The following is a 23,695-nucleotide window of genomic DNA, read 5'->3' on the forward strand; positions in this document are numbered from 1 at the left end:
CACAGACACTCCCGCACACACACACAGATATGCACATATACATATTACACATAAAGAAAACAGAAAAATAAAATAGGTTTAAAAATAGAGATTAGTACATGCTTTCATAATCTGTCAATCAATGCATCTCCCCTCTCAACCCCTAAGGAAATGTGGATTTTCTGTGCTTACTTTAGAGTTTGGATTTATTTTCATTCAAGGGGATTTAGCATTATTTTTTTGCCAAATGAGTCAGCATTATTTCTTGCCCAGTGAGTCAGCATTATTTCTTGCCCACTGAGTCAACAATTTGGGTCTGATAAAGAGTGTAAACTGAGTGCCTTATCAACTGTTAAGTAACCATGAAACTGAAATCTACGGCTTTATCGTTTCCCATGCTATTCTCTTAATCTTTAACCTCTTTACAATTCAAAAGGCGCTTGTGTTTGGGCTTTTATAACATGGGATACTCCCTGTGTATACACCTGAAGTCTTGTTTATATTTGATTTGTGGCTGTACCCACAAGAGCATTTTTGTGGTAGGCGTTGCTGTTTGCACCAAACTTTAATTCGAGCTTGACTAATGCACACAAAAACCCAGTAAACACAAAAGAATGATATATAGCTGCAGTGTCTTTGATTTGAATCAGGCCTCAGAGTTCTGTGACTCCAACATCCTGGTCCTCATGTAAATAATGACCACTTTTGTGGCAGAAGAATAGAAAATGTAAAAAGCTACATCACAATTAACATGTAAAGTAAGTCAGTAGCAGAAGAAGATTGAAGACTTTCTCCACCTGGCTTTCATGTAGAGAGCAAAGCATGAGTGGAAAAAGCACACAGTACACAAATATGGAAGAGGGAGGCTAAATAACAAGGTCTCTGGCCAACTCCTCTTAAGTGCATAGTTTTTCCTCAGTTCACTGTCTCATTCTTATGCTCAGGGGTTTGTTCCCTTTCTTAATAAACTGTCTATTCTTTTTCTATGTATCCATGTTCCAGTTGTTTGACACAGAATGACACAGAACCTGGTTTTTACAACAGTTGCCACGATTTTCAGTATTCCAGTGCCTATCACACTTTAGTGCAAAGTTGAAGAGGACAAGATGTGTCAAGTTATGCTTTTTGAAGGCGCCTCCTGGTGAAGTGGCTCTGAGTGTGTTTAATCACAATAGCCCGAGTCTTATAAAAATGGACACTTCTGTTCATTAATAACCATTTTTGGAAATTCATAAAAGGGAAACTTCACAAAACAGATTAGAATGTCATCAGAGATGTATTATTTCAATAACTTGTTCTGTCACAGGTATGCCACTTCAAGAACTTCTACCTAGTTTATCTAAAATATGTGAGACTCAAAGTAAATCTTCACATTTGTGTCCATAAAAATACAGTCTTGGATGGGATTCAGGCTATCCAAGTTCCAGAAAGAAAGGCTGTTAATATGATTCATTATTAAGGTCTCTAATCTCTTGGATTCTTATGTAATCTCTTTACTCCACTATTTGGAAATGGTTTCAAACCACAAAATATCCTTGCATCACAAATGAATGACTGTGCCAGCATGTTTCTACCATTCTGCTGAGCTACATTACTAGACGAATTTCCTCTGCAAGAATTATTATTTAAGAAACTATACGCCATTAGAGGACAAGAACATACTCGCAATAATATTTTAATACAAAAATCTAGGATTTAATTTCACACCGTTTCTTCACCCAATTAGCTATATTTGTTTGGGCTCAGCCAGAGACAGTGAAGGGAAAAAAATGAAATGGTCTTCAGTGGTTCCAATATCAAGATAAGAAACAGGTACATTATCACATCATAAATCAGGATGACTGAGACCACAAGCAAGATTCCCAGGCCAATATGAAAGAATAGCACAGCTGATAATGGGGAAGAGAGAAAATGTCAATGACTTAATTTTAACTTCTGAATCAAGCTACATATGAAGACCTCTCTGTTCTGACAATTGCTTGATTCCCCCATTTCGCTCCACTTTTTGTTGTTTTGTTAACATGTTTTGGGGTGAGTTTTGTATTTGCTGCTAAAGATGTTCTAATAGAGAGTAAAAGCAAAATAAAAATACAAGAAGGAGGTCATACTTAAAGGCCCTAGAGCAGTTTACATGAGTGACAATGGAACTAAAGGCCAGCTGTGTCCATAAACACCAAGGCTTAGTTGCTCATTAGATGTGTGAGTAAATGGACCTGTTTGTTTTCTGGTATGGTGATGGATAGCCAGTGTGAAGAAGGCAGTGACCACAAGTACTCTGAGGCTTGCAGGAGTCAGGTACAAACTTGCTTTGCACAGACCTGCTGCTCCTTTATTTAGAGGAAAACACTGTCTGGTGAGGCCAGCTGAGTTTAGCAACACAGTAAAATAAGGATGATTCTCTACTTAGCTCCCGTGCCCACCACCGCTATGAATGGGATGAAATATAAGTCCTCCTCTTTGATGCTGCTCTGTCCCTGAGCATGACAGCAATTCAATCTGCAGTTCTCAGAGGTATAAGTGGCAGCAGCTTTGTAGACACAATGCAGCTCTGAGCCAGAGACTGCAGCTGGAAAAAGACCCCAACATTTCAATTTAAACGTTCAGGCTGAATTGAGGAAGATTTTTCTCTTGTAATGGCCTGAGGAAAACAGAGAAAAGCTCAAGATGGATAAGGTAATCTAACATGCACAAGGCCCTGAGTCTAATATATAGCGTATATGTGCACACACACACACACAAAAAAAAAATTAGTATGTAAACTATATGAACTGAACTCACAGAAATAAAGGTCTCGAACAGTGCAGTGTTGAATAGGAGGATAAAAGATAAGAAATAAGGATTAGAAATAAAAAAGACAAAAGCAATAGCTGAAACCAGGAGTTCTTGCATAAGCCGATGATCCATGCCAAGCAAGTTTATTAAGTACTACGTTATATATATTATCAAAGGAGAAAATGGCCTAGGACATTGGAGCCCTATCAAACAATGTTGGCAAAAAGAACACAGGATATCTCACACACAGCTGCCTGAGCTGCCAAAGTCCGGGGTGGGGTGAGGGGGCGGGGTTCTCTAGAAGCCACAACCTTGAGTCCTAGGAGGCACTGGCTTCAGCCTCAGAATAACTTTGCCAAGTCCATTCGTAGACAAGGACACAGAACTAAAGTTCCCTTTGTCCTTTTATCCGCTCCTCTGAGAAATCCTTGGGTCCATATGGCTCCCTATATTATGTATGTACACTTGCACAGCTGCACTGAGGACAGACTTACTTAGCCTCACAGTCATTCAAATCAACTTGAAGCAAAAACGAGACTGAAGTATTGTTTCATTACTAAAGACTTGCAGCAAAAAATCAACATTTCACTGGAAAAAAAATCATTGTTCTGCAAGCAAGTACAACAATCTTCAAGTTATGGTACACTGAAACTACAAAATAGCCTTCTCTTAGCCAATATTTCTGTTTCCAGGTCTGTCTCTTGTCTCTTAAGGATATATATATATATATATATATATATATATATATATATAATGTATATACCTAAAAATAGGAATATTTATATATCATATGTATGTATGTATATACGTAGTATGTATGTATCCAATAAAGCCTCATTTAGCCAGGAGAGCCTCAGATTTGCTTTGGAGTTGATATTGATATCCACACCTCCTGAGAGCTAAGACTATCAGCATAACACACCATTGTTAGCTTATTCAGTTTGGGATATATGGGTATTAGTTCAGAGAAGAACAATATAAATGCTTTAGATATTCATTCAGTATTCTACACAATTTCAGATATATTAGGGAAAGTTTATAAATGAATCCTAAAATATTACCAACATGTATGTTGAAATACATACAAAAATTGATGCAGAAATATGTCAAGCGGTTATGATAACTTTTTTAATGAAACAGTTTATAAAAATGTGTATATGCTGCATGCTCTAAATCTATACATTCAGACAGGGATCAAGCTGAATCAAATAAGGAGACAGGTAATGCTTGTGTTGAACAGAAAGAGCTCTCTTAGAGAAATGTTATTTGAACAACAATCAGTTCAAATACTAAATTAGTATTAAGCTAAATTAGTCTTAACTGTGATAGATACAACTGGCAAATTTTTAAAAGAGAACTTAGATATACATTATACTGGTCTTGGTCAAAGCAGTAAGTCATTTAAGTTATATACTTTAGCATAATATAAAACTTATAAAATTAATTGAATTCACAAAAATAAAGATGTCCCATTCCTCAAAATGGCACCTCAAGGACACAAGTTCAAGCTACAGTTTGTGAAATAAAAAGAAAAACTGACAGATGGTTACTGTGCAAACTATATAAAAAACAATGAAAGATGGGTAAGATCCTGAACACACAGTGAACAAATGAGAAAATACAAATAACCAATAAACAAAAAAGACAAATTCTCAAACTCATGAGAAATCAAGTATTTCAACTTAAAACCACATCGGTTATGACTAAATGAAAGAGTTTGGGGAGCAATGAGAAAGAAGGTGCTGAATGCCTTCTGAGCCAGTAGCACCAGAGGGGAAACGTCATCAACCAGCATGGATTCTCCAGTTGTACATAGAAGCTGGTGACCAAACTGGAAAATGGACCATTTAAGGGATAATAATTACTATTACTACAAAGAATGAAGCTAAAGTTCCAGAATGCTAGAAGATGGAAGGTGCAAAGAGAATGAATCCCCACTTTATCTGGGGAAAAGGAAATGCTGTGTTTGTGTTCTTAAGTCACTGTCAGACTGAATTCTAGGAAAGGTTTGCTGAGAGTCGTGAGCAATCTCACTGCTGCTGACAGGGAAAATGGTAGTGATGGGGTTTGATGAAAAGTCTCTCTTTCACACGAAATAACAGTTGGCCTACTAGCAGAAGGATGCCAGCTTAGCCATCCATACTTATGGAGATAGAAAGTCCAAAGGTAAATCTGAAAGAAGTGACATATTAAAGATGTGTGCTTGGAAGAAAATTCGTCAAAATCCTTCAGGGCTTTCTACTCTTAAACTGAACTGTGAGAACTATGTAGAGATCATTCCCTTTCACAGAAGATTATAGGAAGGATGGTAATATTTTGTATGTGTTTATTTATTTGGCATGTGAGAAAAAGAATTGGGAGAATGGCATAGTATCACAGAAATGCTAAGTTTAACTTAAGATACAAAGAAAACAGAAAAGAACCTTGAAGAACGAACCTGAAACAAAATAACAGTGCTCCCCAGATGATGTGTCTGTAGACTCTGCTTCACAAGGCAAAACAGCATTAATTTTCTGGGAATTATCCCTGAACATTGATCAAAAAGGCAACGGGACTCTCTTCTGTCATATGTTATTCTACACTTGAAAGATGGAAGTCTATAATGAGGGTGCATTGTATAAAACCCCCAAATAATTAATAAAAATATTATGTGGGGAAAACTGTTAGTGTAAATTAAAACAAAACAAAACTTTTTTTGCACTGGATACTCTAGATACTGGCTCTTTTCAGTGTGAGTCATCTACTTGCTAGCTTAAGACAGACCATGACCCAAAGGTCTGGAAAGAAAGACCCATTAGCAATCCATATATCTTATTTGGAGTTTATATTGCTGTGATAAAACACACTTCACCAAAGCAACTTGAGGGTGAAAGGTTTTATTTCAGCTCAGTTTTCCACACCACAGTCCATCACTGAGGAGCTTCAGGACAGGAACTCAAACAGGGCAGGAACCAGAAGGCAGAAACTGATGTGCATTTCGTTAAGGAGTACTGATGACTGGCTTTCTCCTGTAGCTTGCTCAGTCTGCTTTCTTACACCATCCAGGACCACCTGCCCAGTGACGGCACCACCTATATTGTGTTGGGCCCTCCCACATCAATCAACAATCAAGAAAGTGGCCTACAGACTTGCCTACAAGCCAACCCTATGGAGGCATTTCCTCAATCAGAATTCTTCCCGAATGTCCATGGCTTGTGTCAAGTTAACAAAGAGCCAGTCAAGACAAGACGCTACACTGAGTGCTGGGTGCTTTCTTTCAGTATTAATACCAACCATTTAGTAAATGTGAGAAAGTGTATCAACCACCATATTCTTCTCTCTGGACCTCATTTGGCTGGAGGGTGGGTAAGACAGATCATCATAGATCAGAATAAGATTAGGAAATATCCATAGATTGTAGAAAATCCAAGTGACCAGAGTGACTTCAAATGTTGGGGAGCATTAGGAAGGCAGCAGGACTCCTGGCAGTATGACTCTGACCTCATCGATTCCTTCTGTCCATGAGTAAAATATAAGTTGCTCTTACTTAGATTTTCACAGCATTAAAGCAAAGTCATGCTCATAATACCTACAAGTACCTCTTGGTGTCATTACTGCTGTTTTTCTGGTTGTCAGCACAATTCTTTAGAAGCCTGATTTGAACAAATAGCACCTAACATCTGAAACCAAAAGTGGATGATGCTCAGCACTAGAGTCACAGCTGTTGGCCGTTTCACTGGTGTGGCCTGCAGAGCGCAACAGGAATCAGCACAGATTTACTACGTAAAATAGTTTCCTAAGCCAGAAGCTAAAGGGATCAGAAGGCATCAAGATTTTCTGACCTTAGGTCTATATTTAGCAACAATGATTCTCTGTACTCCAGTCTTTGAATTTCGTGGTCTGCCTTTTTTTGGAAGGAGACCTCAAACAGCTTCTTTCTACGTGCTGACCAAATCTTAAATAAATAACACAAATAAATAAATTTTAAATGTTTTTTTGGCTTTATTAAAGAAAACAAAAAGCTCAAATATGTAAGAGAGTTCTTCTGTTAGGATCACTTTTTTTTTTTTTTTAATAGACTCAAACAGTCATTAAAATAGAACTGGAGAACTCTATTCTGGCTAGCAGAGAGAGATCTATGTACACAGTTTTGAAGACCCAATGTGACTATTTTTGGTATCAACTATTTCTTAGAAATTTACAGTTTGGAGGGACTGAATTAAAGAAATTACTATATTTGGGAAAAAAACAAAACGAACAAAATGTTACTGCTAGAAGAACTTGCCAGAGTCCTTTGAAGACTTTGAACTGTGAAAACTACTTTTTTTTTTTTCCCAGAATTTGTACTTTTTAACAGGTCATTTTAGTATGTCATAGCTGTTTATGGAGTTTATGAACCCTGCGCCTGAGGAACTGGTACTCACGGAGGAACATGAATTAATACACTGCTGCATTTTTGGAGTTAAATTATTTCCTAGTCAAATCTCCACTTGGTTGTGAGACAGCCTTTGAAATCTGGGTCCAGGAAGAACCACATTGCAATCGCCGTAGAGACACTGTTTTCTATGTTCCCACACAGTTTGTTTAAAAAATGTTTAAAGTCCACATGCTGATTTGCTGTTTCTGTGCAGTGAGCTATTGTAGCCTCACTTCAGGGAGAAATGAATCCCAACAGTCAGGATACTGTGCAAATACTTTTCATAAGTAGTCAGAATAGTTCACAGACATTTTGGATTAACACTCATTTTGGATTTGATCTTTGAAGAAAAGGAAAACTTGAGGGAAATTGTCTCTTCAAAAAGACATTCGGGAACAACAAGAAAAATACACAAAAACTGGCCTTGTAGACCATCCTTGATGGGCTGTCCAGCACGTGCCAGTGGCTGTTTGTGCTGTCACAGCATCTGAGAACAGCAGATGAAATAGGTCAGCAAAGAAAAACATCTCGAATGGTGTCAAATTCAGATCTCCAAGGGGCATTTGTTGTTGGCTCAGCTTGAAAGTATCAAAGTATATGCACTTATAAAGTAAAAGCATGATCCTCATGCCCTTACTAGCTCTGGTGCCTTAGTCTGCTCCCCTGTTAAAGAGCCAGGTGTTGTTTGTAATAGACCTGGCTCGTCAGGCATTGTCAAAATTGGAGTTCTCTGTGCTTTCTTTTGCGTTTTTAAATATAATTTATTTTAAAGAAATCTACACATTCCAAGATGGTAAATTTTTAGGTATAAAATTAAACATTTTGATAAAATCACTTGTCTTTCCACTCTCGGGGAGTTCTGACAAGTTCCTGTTTTGCCTATGATTTCATATGAAAGTGTCTCTCTGCTTCCATGCCCAAAATCTTTAAGTATTCTAGAGCTAAGGACACCGTCTCTTTTCATAGTCACTGACCTGCAGTGTCCATCTGCTGCATGCATGTTATTTTATTTAACTGTCATGGCTGTGTTCTATCTCTGTAGCTATGAGTGGTCTACAGCAATGACAGTAACTTCAGATACAACCATGACAGTACCCTTCTGAGGGAGCTCATATCCCTCAGCCTCTGTGAGGTAATGTTTGTGTCTCTTCCCTTTTTTAGTTCTCAGAGATAAATTGAATACTCCTTCAATTTCTCTGTCCATGTGAAAAACTGAAAATTATTAAGTACTTTTCACTAATAATGTCACCATACTCTGCCCCTACTGGTATGATCAGGGACAATGGCTAGGGGAGAGGAAGCTGGGTCAGAAGCAAATGTCAGGAGTGGGTGTCAAGGTGTAATCAGAATACACTTTCACCACTGAGAACTAATACATTACCAGACACATATTTATTTGGTGTTTCCATCTGCACCTACAAAGTTTAATTGATATTAACTCTTCTAGCAAAAGTACTCCTGATCAAGAAACACTATTTTTTTTCAGACACATTCAAAGATGTCTGAGTATTAATGGATTTTTATCTTTAGTCTAATTTGAAACTTTAACTAGTAACACAAAACTTAATATTGAAGCAAATAAGCTTAACTTAAAACTTTTAACACGAAGTTAATCAAGACAGTCTATGAAAGGGTAAAAGTAAGAGGAAACAGGCTGTAATCAAGAAACACATTTCCAAACATGAACATCTATGCATCTTTAAGAAAAATGTTATAATGAAAAAGAGTAAGAAAATTCCAAGAAATTGATTGCTATTCATAAGAAAATGCTTAAGACATGCAAGACTGAAAATGAACAAACCATTAAAGCACTGAACTTTCATGAGCCAGTCGAGTGTTCTTTAAATGATTGTGCTTTATCTTTTCTAATTAAAGAAATACTTTCCATTCTGTTTATTATAGTAAGCTAGATTACATGAGAATTCAATTCAGACTAGATATTTTACAACCAAAAATGCAATGTAAGAGTGATAAATACAAAATTGGCCCAATGAGAAAGGTTAAGAAGACTCCAGAAGTCAAAAGAACATAGGCATCTGAAATCTTGGGAAAAAAAAAATCAAGCTGTTCCTGCACTTCAAGGTTTTCAGGCTTGACGGACTGAAGTTTTGGGAGCTGTAAGTCTTAGACAGGAGGCAAGACTGAAATCCACAGCTTTCAGTGACATCTATGCTCTCAAGAATGTAATGGAAAAAGACATTCTCTGAATGACTGGATAGATGTGGTCAAGATTGGGTAGAAAGATTCTTCTTTTCTTGACTTTGATAAACAGAGATGAATTGCCATTGTCAGTGTTTCTGGTGTGCCAGCACTGAGTCTTAGTACTATAGGAACTCCCAAATGCCAAAAGAGGGGTACCAGGAAGTACAGGATGAATGCCCCTTCTTCCGGTACAGTCAGCCAGATACAGATCCAATTCCATATGTTACATTCAGTTCTGATGAAGTGTAAGTTGAGAACACCTAGAAATATCTCAGCTCCATCCGCCTTACCCAGATGGAGACCTGTGTGAAAGAGTGTAGTCTTATGCAGTTCCCTAAAACATCTCTGGACGTGTTATTTAAACAAATGAGCCTTTTAAAGACATTCAGACTTTGGAGGTTGTTTCTGCTTTGTCTTTTGAAACATATCCTCTTCCAAATGAGCCTGCATGGGCTTTGCCAAGTCCGCTGTTTAAACAGATACTTCAGAGATTTCATTAATGTCAGTCCAGAGGAGAACTTCAGACTTTCTTCTTTACCATTTATGCATAAAGATATAGTACATCCCATAGTTCTTGCAAATCCTTTAGCTAAACAAACATTATTCAACTTATTTAAAAGCAGTAGCGAATATAACATTATAAATTACTGAAAGTTTATAAGAAAAATCATAAGAAAAGTTTGTAGAAAAAATCATAATAAAAAATTCAGTGGATGATCTAAGCAGCTGGTTGGTGAGAACTGAGTAAAGACGAGGTAATCTGGAGACTTGAAAACTTAATCAGGAGGCAGAAAACAGGCAGAATGATGGGATTTCAAAACATATTTTCCAACAGATTGAAAAAATTTAAGTTGAGAAGGACTCACAATTAATGAAAAGGAAACTAAGAATTCTGCAAAAGTACCAAAATTCATGAAACACAAATTTAAGTATCAAAATTAACCCAAAACAAAAGAAATTACACACTAGACACATCATAGCAAAAATAATAGTAAGCTGCAATGCATAAACAAAAAGAACACTTGAAAACGAATAAGAAAGAAATCAAACTAACAATATGAAATTGTCACTTATTCAAATCTTTTATTAGAGAAAATTCCAGAACAAAAGACAGAGTTGCCTTAATTTCTGATTCTGATCATGGCTGAATCTATAACTTGGACTGTTTCCTCCACTGAAGAACAACTAATCAATTAGAAAATGTGAAATAAGTATATGTATGCATATGCCTATATGTACGCACAGAAAATCTCTAAAGTCTATGAAGTATACAGATTAGATAGAGACATTCATCAGGCCAGATTCTACAACTGCATAGAGCTGGTGAGAGGAGTTTCAGCTTGGGGGCTCCAGATCTCAGGGCCTTTTCTGATTGCAGAAGTTCTATCTGAGCCTATTTCAGGACAAACTGTAAACTTTTCAACACTCTGGCACTTAACCTACAGCATGCAGAAAGCATAGGGTGGTCCTGAGATGTAGCCCCTATTTTGACCTTAGACCATGAGGGTTCACAGATGTCTGGAAAGACTGGAGACACAGAAAGCTTTGCAGTGTCAAATAAAGGAAGCCCACATCATCATAGGGCTCTGCTTTCTTCCACAACCACATTTTAAGATAAATTCCTAATACTTCTTTTTGGCAAAGTAAGAGGAAGTGAAAACATCAACATGACCTTGAGAAAAATACAGAAAATACAAACGCATATGGTTGGAATTATCAGAAATAACCTTTAAAATGCTAATGTTAAAAAGACAATGTCAAGTTTTGAGAACATTTCTGAGGAATCCAAATGCAGAGCAGCTTTTGTAACTGAAAAAAATTATCTCCCATTGAAACTTATTCAGGGAATAAATTTCTTATAAAAATGTGAACACTCTAGGAAGTAGAATTAATAAACTAGTTAGGCAAGAAAAAAATACCCAGAATAAAGCATAGAGTAAAAAATAACAAGGAAGAAATAGGGAAAATGGGATAAATGAGTAATAAAACACAATAACATAGTCTAAGACAAATAAAGGAATGACAGAAGGTGCCAAGACATAGTGCAGAAATTGTACCTAAGAATATTTCTCTGCAGGAGTAGAAAAAAACTCAGATTCAAGAAGCACTTTGTCCTAGAGGCAAAACATAAACCAAAGAAATCCAATTTTGGGAATAACACAGTTAAGCTTTAAAAAGAAATAAGAAAGAGAATAGAAAAAAAAACATAGGAAGGAAAGAATAGAATAAGCAAAATTCCTTTCAATGATCAAACTGATGCCATGGCGTTGGTGAAGAAAACAAAATGGCACTGGGATGATTTCGTGCAATGTTCCCAAGTAGCTGCCTAGCTAGAATCCCTTATTCGTAAAGCAAGAGAGATAGGAGAGGGTGGGAACAGAAAGAGGGAGAAGGGAGGAAAGAAACTGAAAGGCAAAGGAAGAAAAAGTAAGACAAACCTTGGCAAGGGGAAAAATTATCTCATTTTGAAGCAATATGTAAAAACCATTAATAAATTTCATCCATCAAATCTTTAAACTACAGTGAAGGATATTACCTTAGAAAAAAATTATAATTTTTTTTCTAGGAATGGAAAATTATTAGAACTTTGGGTTAGTGTAAGTCACGAGAAAATTACTGAACTATATGAGAGATAAACACGTGGACACACTTTATAATCCATTCTTAAATGAAATGAGTTAAGAAAGAGAACATCAAAAACAAAAACAGTCATCATTGCAACAGTTAATGACTACAGGTTTTCTGACAGATTTAGTGTGTCTAGTTTTATGTTGAGGTCTTTGATCTACTTGGACTTTAAGGGCATGGTACTGGCATAGAAACAGAAGGGTGGACCAGAAATAAAACCACACACCTATGGAAACTTACTTTTTTTTACAAAGAATCCAAAAACCATACAATAGGCAAAAGGCAACATCTTTCACAAATGGTGCTGGTTTAACTGGATGTCTACATGTAGAAAAATGAAAATAGACCCGTATTTATCACCCTGCACAAAATTAAAGTCCATTCAAGAACACTTTCTGAGTTATTTCTTAGAAATTTTTATTTTTTCTTTTGAGAACTCTGTTACTCTATAGCCATTTTTTTAAATTGAGTTTTGGGTTTTATTAGTTTGCTTGTCTTACTGTTTTTGAGTTTTTCATATATTCCAGATATCAAAATATTAATCCTCTGTCACATAATATAGCCGGAAGAGATTCTCTCTTACTTTGTTGGCTATCCAGAGACTTTTGTAGTTCCATACTAATTTCATTCTTGTTTATTTCTGTGAGAAATCTGATCGGGATTTGGATTTAGATTGCATTGAATCTGTACGTTGTTTTGGACAGGATGATCATTTTCATCATATTAATTCTACAAGTCTGTGAGCATAGGAGGTGCTTCCATCTTCTGCTCTCTTCCTCATCCTTCTTAGCAATTAGGGAAATGCATATAGGAACACTAAGATTGGTTCATCCAAGTAGGAATGACAAAAATCAACGAAACAGCTGACAGAGTTGTCAAGAAAGAGAAACCCTCATTCACTCTTGGTAAGAATGCAAATTGGTACAGCCACTCTAAAATTCACTAGAGAATCTTTAAAACTCTAAGTTTGTTCCTGGATTTTTTGGGAGGCTATATTGATGGGAGTGTATTTATGAGTTCTTACACAGTGTGTTTGATAATTAGTATATAGAAAAGCTACTGATAATTTTTATGTAAATTGATTTTGTGTCCTGCTACTTTGCTAAAAATATTTTTAAAATGCTAGAAGTCTTTTAGCAGAATTTTTAGCATGTGTTATGTATAATATCATATCTCCCATAAACAAGGACAATTTGACTTTTTCTTTTTCTCTTGGTCTTTCTTTAATTTTCTTCTACTGTCTTATTGCTTTAGCTAAGGCTTCAAATGCTATATTGAAAAGGACTGTGAAGAGCCACTTCACTCCTGATTTTAATGAAATTCCTTCTGTTTTTCCCCATTTAGGATGATATTAGCTGTGGGTTTGTCATTTATAGACTTTATTAGGTTGAGATATGTTTGTCTGTTTTTATTCTCTCTAGGACTTTTATCATAAAAGTATGTTGGATTTTGTCAGAGGCCTCTTCTTCATCTAATAATATGAAAATGTGATGCTTTAATTTAGTCAATTTTTATGATTTATTACACTTGTCAATTTATATGTATTGAACCATCCTTGCATATCCTAGTTTGTTGTAAAAAGCTATAGGGAAGGATATTACTTTATAAACTTAATAGCAATAGATATAAAATGAATATGTGTGGAGATATACATACATATGTATGAACTATAAATTATAGTTAATAATATATACATATTAGAATTATTCCACATAATAATGATTTACCCTAGAATCCATGAAGTATATAAGAAAAGTCCCAATATTAAGCATGAAGACCCTCTCCTTGACCTCTTGTTTACAGAGAACTAAGAGACTCCAAAATCAACACAGACTACTGCTTCTATGCTTGGATACCTCCAATAAACTTGGAGATTATTAGAAAAAACATAAGATACTTTTAAGAGGAGGGAAGACATGCCTGGTACTATAAACCTAGTTAAATAACCATGGCTGTAATCATAGACCCTAGAGGAGAGCCTACCACTGTCATTTTTCTAAACCACTATAATTTTATCTGAATTCTAAATACTACTTCTCAGAGATAAATGTATATCTCATCAATCATCAATGAAACATCCTTTTTGAAATAGATAAAGACTATTACAGAAATCTAAAACTGGTAAAAATGAAGAAAACCATTGACCATGGGTGCCCAAGCCCATTTGGTTCCTTTACAATGGACTATCTACACCTAAAGCTCAGATACCATTATACAGTAGGGGTCAGAAAGATTAGGAGAGCCAGAGGATCAGGACATGTTCTGCTCTAAACATTACAGAAAAGCTGCCCCAGTGAAATCTTGCTTAAGCAAGACCTGCAAAATGACAGTATCAGTCAACATGCCAAAGGGAATGGGAAAATTTTCATGGGCTTCTCTGTTAGATCAAGAGCTAGGGCTGCCAATGAGTGCCAAGAGAGGAAGAATCCACTTTCTGCAGCAACAAGCCCCTGGGAGATTTCTAATGTCAAGTAGTCAGCCCATATACATATGAACAGTACATGTATACATTTATACATGTGTAATATATAAGAAGAGATCATGAATTTGAGAGGGAGTGGAGGGGCTTTCAAGGATTTAAAGAGGTGACACATGATGGAAATGATTTAAAACACAGTACTCATGTATGAAACTCTTAATGAGTAAGTAAAATGAATAGTAATTAAATAAAAGATAATGACAGAATTTATAATAATATGGAAAGGACAATTCAAGTGATAAAAGAACTTACAAAGAGAACTTTAACGTGAAGAATGAGCTTAAGTGAAAGGCCCAAAACACTTAGATTCTTTGAAAGAAATAGTGATGGATTTAAACATTCTAATGATCTTGTAAAATGTTTCAGTCAAATAATTAAAATATATTCCCTGATAGCAAGAGTAGGTTTAAAAGATAGAAATTATTCAGGTTGACGGCCTCCATCCTTCTCTGGCTTCCACATGCATACCCATGGGCTAGAACACCAGAACATACACACACACACACACACACACACACACACACACACACACACAGACAAAGAGAGCCCAATGTATAGGCAATAGGCATGACGTAGAAGTGTGGGACTTGATATCTACCTCTCCAATCATCCTTGACAATTCCATGTGCCTGAAGCTTAAAGACAGTAGAAAAGTTTTAATTTTCCCTTGAAATTAAATATGGGCATGTAAGTGGGATCTTATCAACTAACTCGAAGCCTCAAAACACACATAGTAATTATGTGTAATTTTTCTTAATTTTCCCCACATTCTGAATCCTGTAATGCTTAATGTGATAGGAGGAGTTATAGCAGCCTTTGTTTACCAAGAGCTCGAGAGGCAAGTGCACTCCTGAAATGCTTGGAGGGACGAGGGAAGAGCAAGAGGGAAGAAGCTTCTGTTTGACTCTACCCCAATGTCTTGGTTTCCAGGTCAAGCTCTAATTTATCTGGGGAAGAAAACAACAACAACAACAAAACCCTTTTTTTCCACCTGAAGTGTTCATTTCAGGCAGTGGAATCTGATCCCAGCTCATCATAGACAAACAGAAAACACAAAGTGCATCAGTTATGACAGATATAAATGTAAGTGGAATACATACTAACCATAAGTTAAACATTTTTGTACAGTGAAGGCAGAAACGCAACTCAGATTCAAAGCACTCCATGACGTGGGAATAACGTTTTGGCTTTTTGTTTTGTTCTGTTTGTTTGTTTGAATGTGACAATACAAAGTAAAGATCAGAAGTCCATGGCAGTGTGGCCTCACAGTAATTCTCAGTCAGATTCCCTAGGAACATTGGCTACTCTGCAGGTGGCTTCGCCCACCCAAGATTTTCTGACTTAGCAGCTTTGTGTTGGAAAGATTGCCAGCTGCTGTGAATGTGCTTGGCTGTGCCATGAGAAAATGGGCCAAGAACTGCTTCAGTGATCTGACAGCTGACTGCAAGTTCCATTGACCCAAGGTGCTTCAGTGGAAGCCTCATACCTGAGCTCAAGCCAGGCCCTGTAGATGAGAATGTGTTGTTCTTTATTTGCTCAGTGATCCCGGTGCCCTAAGCAAGCTAAAATGACCCTCTGGTCATTCTGACACAAACTTAAAATCCCGGTTCTTTATGGAAATGTCTGTAATGCGTGAGGGGGCATATAAGGCACATATAAAACAAATCTGTAGCCTACATGCTTGCAAACATAGCTGTAAGACTAGGTGTGACACTGTGCTTAGGAACTAAGCTAATGTGTGAAACCATGATCTGGAAGGCCACTGGAGTTGTGGTTACAGATCTAACTATGTCTGAACATCTTTCGAACGTGGGAACAAATTTAGGCAAGCAAATGTAAACACAAATGTTGTTTTTATGGCTAATAGCTTTCACAAATATCATCTATTGTATTTCACTTTTGCAATAAAATAAATATGCATTTATGCTGCAACTGGAACTGCAAGACTTTCAATGAGCCTAGCTGATGAAGAGCCTTTTGTTCCAAGGGACAGATAGAAAGCTCACCTGTATTTGAACACAAATATTTAGATATTAGCAAATAACTGTGTTGATGTGACGCATAACTCTCACCTCTGTTGGAAAACATCAGCTCACTCTGGAAGCATATATGCATTTTTCTGAGTCTGAAGCACAGATTCAGGTTGCCCCAATAACAAATTCCAATGTGGAGACCACTCAATCATGTCTTTAAAGTTACGGAACTGAATTTATAAGTTAAGGCTATTTTCAGATACATTGGTGAGGCCAGCATGTGGGCGGGATTCACAAAGCGGGGAAACCTCTGATCTTTTATGCCATTCTTGCTGATGGTGTTCTTAGCTTCTGGGCTGGTGGAAGCTACTGGTCCTATAAGTTTATACATTCTGAAAGATTTTACTTGATATCTGCAAGAATGTTCTAGCAGACACAGAGGTGGGCTGAACGGCAATTTAAACACTAACGGCAGAACAAGATAATTTGGCTTGGAGTCTGCAGCATTCCAACTCCCTAAAATTATGAAGTTCTAAGCATTTGGGTGGTCTTGCAGAATCTTTAATGTAGGAGTAGTCTTTAGGAAACTCAGTCCACAATTCTCTCTGTTGGGCAAGTGCATATATTTTGTGCTTTTGGAGGCCAAGTGTATGATCCTCGGCAGACAAAAGACTGGGATCTGAAGTTGAGTAGACAGAAGAACAGTAATAAAGAAAGAAAATAATTGACAAATAATTGAAGTCATATTTAGCTAGGAAACCCTGGCTCCTAAGATATAAAAATCATGGGTATAGACACTGGAAATGTATTGTTTTTGTATAAGTGGAATTTAAAGAGACAAAGGGTCAATAGAGTGAAAGTTGCCGTCAGACACGCAGTCATCTAAGTATATCATAGGCGTCTCAGAGACTGAAATGTGCTATGTAACTAACACGAAGTATATCAGTACCAATGTATTAATGCAACTTTTTTGATTCACTTAATATATTTCTTGGTAGGAAGAAGTTTTATTGCTTTAGATTTTGAGAATTTGAACTTAAAATAAAGGTAACAAAAAAAAAAATAGAGGTAACCACATCGATAAATGGAGCTCCTTTTGGAAGAGTTAAAATAGGTCTTTGTCAATATAAATCAGTAATTTTTTAAATCAAAACTATACTAAATAATGAGAGAAATCATTTTATGAAGATCCTGAAATTTTGAATCTTTTTTAACATGAAGACTTTACTAGGTAAAGTAGGACACCTACTAAGTAAGCAGTCAGTATAAACACATGGCTAATGAGAGGATCCTTGTTGATGTTTCACTAGGATCAAGATCATCATTATTTTCATCATTTGGAAAATGTCCCAGTGAATTTTTCAACATCTCAAACAGTATTTAAATTTCTAAATATGACAAGATGTTTTAAAAAAACATAAAAGAGAAATAAGTAGTAGAAATTCTGGCAGAGGGTTTTGAGTTCTGTTACTTGGGGTACCCAATTGTAACTGAAGATGTGTATCACCCAGATTTCCTGAAGAATTCTTGGAAATGTCCTCAGAAGTTGGCAAGAGTTCAGAGTGAGAAATACAAACCTAATGTTTTACCTGCTCATGTTTCACAGCACAGAAGTTTCTTAAAAGTGCTCGACAGGGTTCTCTGCACTGAGGCTAAAGGGGGAAGCATTGACATAATTTCTTTTTTAATTGCAAAATCACCTGGTTTTAGTATTTATTCTGTTAGCTGTAGTTTGGGGGTTATTTTTTATTGATTTTTTGGTTTGCATATCTGTCTTTCTAGGAGCTCATTGTAAAAAAAATTCTATAATCAATTCTGAATTTTTAGTTATAATTTTTAAAATGTAATGTTTAGTTATCATTTTTAATGTAATGTTTCATTTTAACAGATGGTTCATATAGTCTCATAGTTTTCCTAATATATCCATTAATTATATGTACATAAATATTTTTTCCAAAATGTGAAGATCTTAGATTTAGAAGAATGAATGCAACTGTATTTGGCTTAGGAAAACAACATATTCATTTATTTTTAATGTTTGAAAAGTATGTAATATTTGATCATTTAACCACCAATCAAGAATTACAAGGCAGACTTAAATATTCATCTAAAATTTTGCCATACCCAGAGATCAGGCCTTATTCAGTCGTCATCAGAGACGCTTTCTCTTCCTGTAGATGGCATCTAGCAGAGAGACCTACTGTTGGACAACATCCAGAGCACAAGAAATTTTTGGAACATTCACTCCTAAATGAGATTTCTTCATCAAACCTATCCCCTTGGGGGTTAGGGAGTTTTGTGGAAGAGGAAGAAAGATTGTAAAAGCCAGGGCAACTGATGACAGGAAGGAAACAGTGTCTTCCATATACAACAGGACTGATAGACATAGGTAATCATAAAGACTGAGATGGAATGCCCAAGGCCTACAGAGGTTCAGTACAGATGGTGGGTCCCAGTGCTTAGAGAGGGGAGTGGACAGGAGCTCCCATCTCTACCAAGAAGCCATCACCAATTCACAACAACCGGCAAAAGACAAAATAGTTTTCTACAGTCAAGACTCAATGGCCCTACAAACCAGACTTCAGGGCAGGCACCATGTTCAGCAGTAGATGACCGATGCAAAATGTCAAAGCAAAATGAACTCATTAGTACTTTTGGACAGGTTTTTCTCTCACATTGTTTTATTCAGCTTTTTTTTTCCTTACTACTCTTTTGCTACAATGTGCTGGTTTCTGATTTTGTATCTTTAATGGGTTTTACTTGTGCAGGTGTTAATGTCTGTGTTTCTTATTTGGAATCTTTTTTTATTTGCCTGTATGTTTTCTAAAGAAAGAGAAAGACACAGCATGGAGTTGGGTAAGTACGAAAGTGAGGAGGTTCAGGGAGGAGTTGCAGGATGGAAAATTGTAATCAGAATGTATTATAATAAAATTTGTCAATAAAACATAACAAATAAATATTTATCTACTAAAATAAGTTTGATGATTACTCTATAATCTGAAGAAATACCTCAAGTAGAAATAGTTCTTTCTAATAAAAACTTTCTTGCTGGCAAGGAGGCAGCTTTCCCCAGTGGGAAATCATACATCCTTTGCACCTGGATAAAAGCCAATTGCTGTGGTTTAAATGTCCATTTGGTAAAGAGATGAAACATTAAATCCTTGTTCTTCAAGAAAGTTTTTTCTGCAAACATTGCTAAGATGAGATCAGTGCTTTAAGAGCCTTGCTGTAAACATAGCTGGGCTTCAGTTCTACATCAGTGTGTTGAATTTTGGCCTTAGGAATTTTGAATAACCTTTCATTACATCCAACTTAGTCATATCCACACCATCTTCCTTTCGGGTTTAACTTTTGCAAATCTTAGTATGACATATGTTAACCTTCTAGTTTTGTCCTTATCTGCTGCTTCCATTTTGAGATAATCATTCCATTCACTGTTAGGAAAAAACTAAATTGCAACCTAAAGTCCTTTCTCACACAGAAAAATTTTTTTCTCTTTTTACTTCTCCTTGAAACTTCTTTAGCAAAAATATATTTTATATCTATAACTATATCCCTTTTAATCATCTTATGCGTCCTTTCTGTCTTGTTTTCTTACAAGATTCAGAGTATAGTTATTTAATTAAAAAAAAAGATTATGTTGGAATGCACATGCTGGGACATTTGAAATACAAACGAAACAGTCCTGAAGACATTTCTGCTTTCTCTTTATCAAAAATGTTCCATTAACTACTCATCAAAAACTTTAGGCTTACTATACTCAGCACTCAGAAGATGAAAAGATCTCCCATGCTCATGGCTTGGCAGGATTAACATAGTAAAAATGGCCATCTTACCAAAAGCAATCTACAGATTCAATGCAATTCCCATCAAATTACCAACACAATTCTTTACAGACCTGGAAAGAAAAATTCTCAACTTCATATGGAATAACAAGAAACCCAGAATTGCTAAAACAATCCTCTATGATAAAAGCTCTTCTGGAGGTATCTCCATCCCTGATCCCAAGATTTACTCTGGAGCAACAGTAATAAAAAATGCATGGTGCTGACATAGAAACAAAATAGTGGATCAATGGAATCGGATAGAAGACCCAGAAATAAATCCACACACTATGGACACCTGATTTTTGACATAATAATAGTTATAATGATACTAGTCACAGTAAAAAAAATAGTTAAAAACAGAAAACGAGGGGCTAGAGAGATGTCTCAGTGGTTAAGAACACTGGTTGTTCTTCCAGAAGACACTAGTTCAATTCCCAGCACCGACAGAGCAGCTCACAACTGTCTGTAATTCCATTCACTCCTTCACATTCATGTCTTTTTGGTTGTGTGTTTGTTTGTGGTTTTCTTTTGTATAATTCATTGATTTTAACCATGGTTGTGTAACGTGGCATTTGGATTATCCACTGGAGTCTGGTATACTCAGTAGAGCCAATACAATGGAAGACAATCACCATCCTTCCTTGAAAATCATTACTAGCCAATAGCTCACTAGGGAGACAGGGCCTCATGAGCCCAACTGTGGTCTATGCACAAACCAGAATTTGAAATGAATGTCAGAAAATTCTCATAATTATTCAAAGCAAATGTGATTTGTAATTGTTCAGTAAATCAAAAAGTGTTTAATCACAGTTTTTTCAAGGAATCTACATAGTGTGGGCCATTCATTCTCCCTCAAGATATTATCCCAAGACAGCCCCCAACAAAGGTTTATTTTGTCAAAGAGGGTTTGTGTGTGTGTGTGTGTGTGTGTGTGTGCGTGCGCTTTTCTAAGGCATTACTTGAAAAGACAGTAGAGGGAGGGGATGATAAAGAAGGAAGAAGTAAAGTCAGAGGAGAGAATGGGACTGAGCAGCCAAATTCTTCACAATTCATCTTAATTTTGACCAAAAAAAAAAACAACTACAATTTCTTTACCAGTTTCCTCTTTTTTTTTTTTACCATAGCACATCTCTCTTTCTCTCTGTCCATCTCTCTGTCTATATTTTAATGGTTTCAAAAACTCATCTTTTCTTTTGAAAATTGGCAATTCTGTATTTTTCTTAGATCTTTTTTTTTTTTTTACTTCCCATTTAAATAACTTTACTGAGATTATTCTCTTCGATACCTTTCAATTCTGGTTAAAGTATGTTGGCAGCTTTTGACCTTTAGTTTTATTACATAGGACCCATAGTTGAGCACACACACTATTGTGTTTTATTAAACACCATTGGTTTTATAAAACCAATTTGAAAATACCAAATATGCTCACTATTTCCAAGAAACTTCACATTGAATGAACATAATTATCAAACACAAAATGAGTTGGAGGACCAAAAGGCATTTCTTCTCTCCACATTTGCTCATACCTTTAACATGTTTTCCATTTTCTCCCCCCAAATCAGATTTTTTTTTTCTAAGCTAGCTAACAGAATTTGTGTGGGGAGCAGAATTGTTTCAAGTGTAAGAGAAAATTTCCCTCAGGCCTCACTCCAAACGGTTCCTCCCACTCTGACTCAGATGAAGCCCTTGTGTGGGTTTTCCTGGTTGAGCCAACTGATGCCTTCTGACCCAGAAGGTGTTCTTGTTGTCTTGGGCTTCCCTGAGGCTGCTGCACTTCCTGGGCAGTTTCCATTGGTTATCTCCACCCTGTAGAGCTGGTGGGAGCAAGAGCCTCTTATCTTTGACATCTTTATGATCAAGAGCTCATAAGTATTGTAATACTTCCACCTGCAATAAAGGTCACGGAAAATCACAGAACCAGATATTGGAGTGGTAGGACAGAATGGCAAGATGATGCAAAGAAATGCTCTGAGCACAGAGATAAGTAAAGAATAAACAAAATGATATTCAGCCAACTCAAAATAAACTAATGATCTCTCTTTCAAATAAAATGGAAGTCTGCGCCTCAGAAAGACTATCCACTCAAGAAGACAACATGCTTGATTAGGTACACAGGGCTCATGATCCCTGGTTCCAATCGAGTTGATTTCTCAGTTCAAAGTAAATCATGTTAAGAAGCAAAATCTGTCAATATGGAACAATTCTCACTTCAAAGAAAATATGAGTCTATTCTTGAGTTAAATATGAGTGACCATGTCCCAAGAACATGGATTCCGTTTGCCCCAAATAAGAGGTTTGGATGTGGAAATGGTTTCATAATCTTTTATACTTATAAAACAAAAGAAGGTCATAAATCAAGGAATTTTTTTCAGTTATGTTAGTGGACCTATCATGTAGGTAGTTACAGAAAGGTGGACATGCTCTACCATCCCTCGCAGGGCTTCCTGATGACACGCTAAGATATGATTTGGTAGCAGATTACTAGTTCAATGCATTCTGAAAGATGTCACCTAAAAGTCTCAAGAATGTCAGGTCAGACACAGGAGGTCATCAAAGAATGGCCATTATGGGGACAACAAATGTCCCAAGATATATCTCTCTCAGCCATACCAAAACTCTACCTGTTCTTGAAGTTTTAATATGTCAGTCAGCCCTGTAGGCACTTTAACATGGGTGTGACTATTGTTTCATTTTGGTTTGAATTTTTGAAAGATCAGAACAAGAGCTGAGTGATATGAAGGATGATTCACATCAAAAAGGACAGAAGGTGATTTTGGAATCTCTGAACTAGAACTTCTGATTAGCAGTGAGTTATTATCCTGAGCCAATTGAAAGCTTGCCCAGTCTCTGTGAACCCCAGTATGCCCAAGTTAGTTTACTCTGTAGGTCTTCTTGTAGTGTCCTTGACCCTTGGCTCCCTCAATCCTTCCTCCCACTCTTTCACAAAATTCTCCAAGCTCAGCCTATTATTTGGTTGTGGGTCTCTGTATCTGTTTCCACCAGCTGCTGCGTGATGCCTCTCAGAAGACAATTATGCTAAAGCTCCTGTTTGCAAGCCCAACAGAATATCATTAACAGTCTCAGGAGCTGGTTCTCCAACCAAAGAGCATGCATGCATTGGACCTAAACCCCTTCACATATGTAGCAGATGTGCAGCTAGGTCATCATGTGAGTTCTATAACAATCAGAGTAAGGCCTGTCCCCAAGTCTGTTGCCTGCCTTTGGATTCCTTTCCCTTAGGTAGGCTGTTTTGTCAGGCCTCAGTACTAGAGGATGCTCTTAGTCCTATTGCGACTTGAGGTACCAGGGTGGGTTGGTACCCCTTTGGGACCTCCCCTTCTTTAAGAAAAAGGAGAGGAGAACGGGGGTTGGGGGGAATGGAACATAGAAGCACGAGGGTGGGGCTGGGTAGGGATCAAGTCAAATGTCTAAATTCCTA

General features: G+C 36.7%; 1 protein-coding gene across 3 annotated transcripts in view; it reads left to right on the forward strand.

Annotated features, from left to right (window-relative positions):
- Window positions 1–23,695, forward strand: part of Aldh1a1 (aldehyde dehydrogenase 1 family member A1) — a 147,213-nt gene that overhangs the window by 63,299 nt on the left and 60,219 nt on the right. The gene's annotated exons all lie outside the window — the stretch shown is intronic.

This window comes from Meriones unguiculatus, chromosome 1, assembly GCF_030254825.1.
Source record: "Meriones unguiculatus strain TT.TT164.6M chromosome 1, Bangor_MerUng_6.1, whole genome shotgun sequence".
NCBI lineage: Eukaryota > Metazoa > Chordata > Mammalia > Rodentia > Muridae > Meriones > Meriones unguiculatus.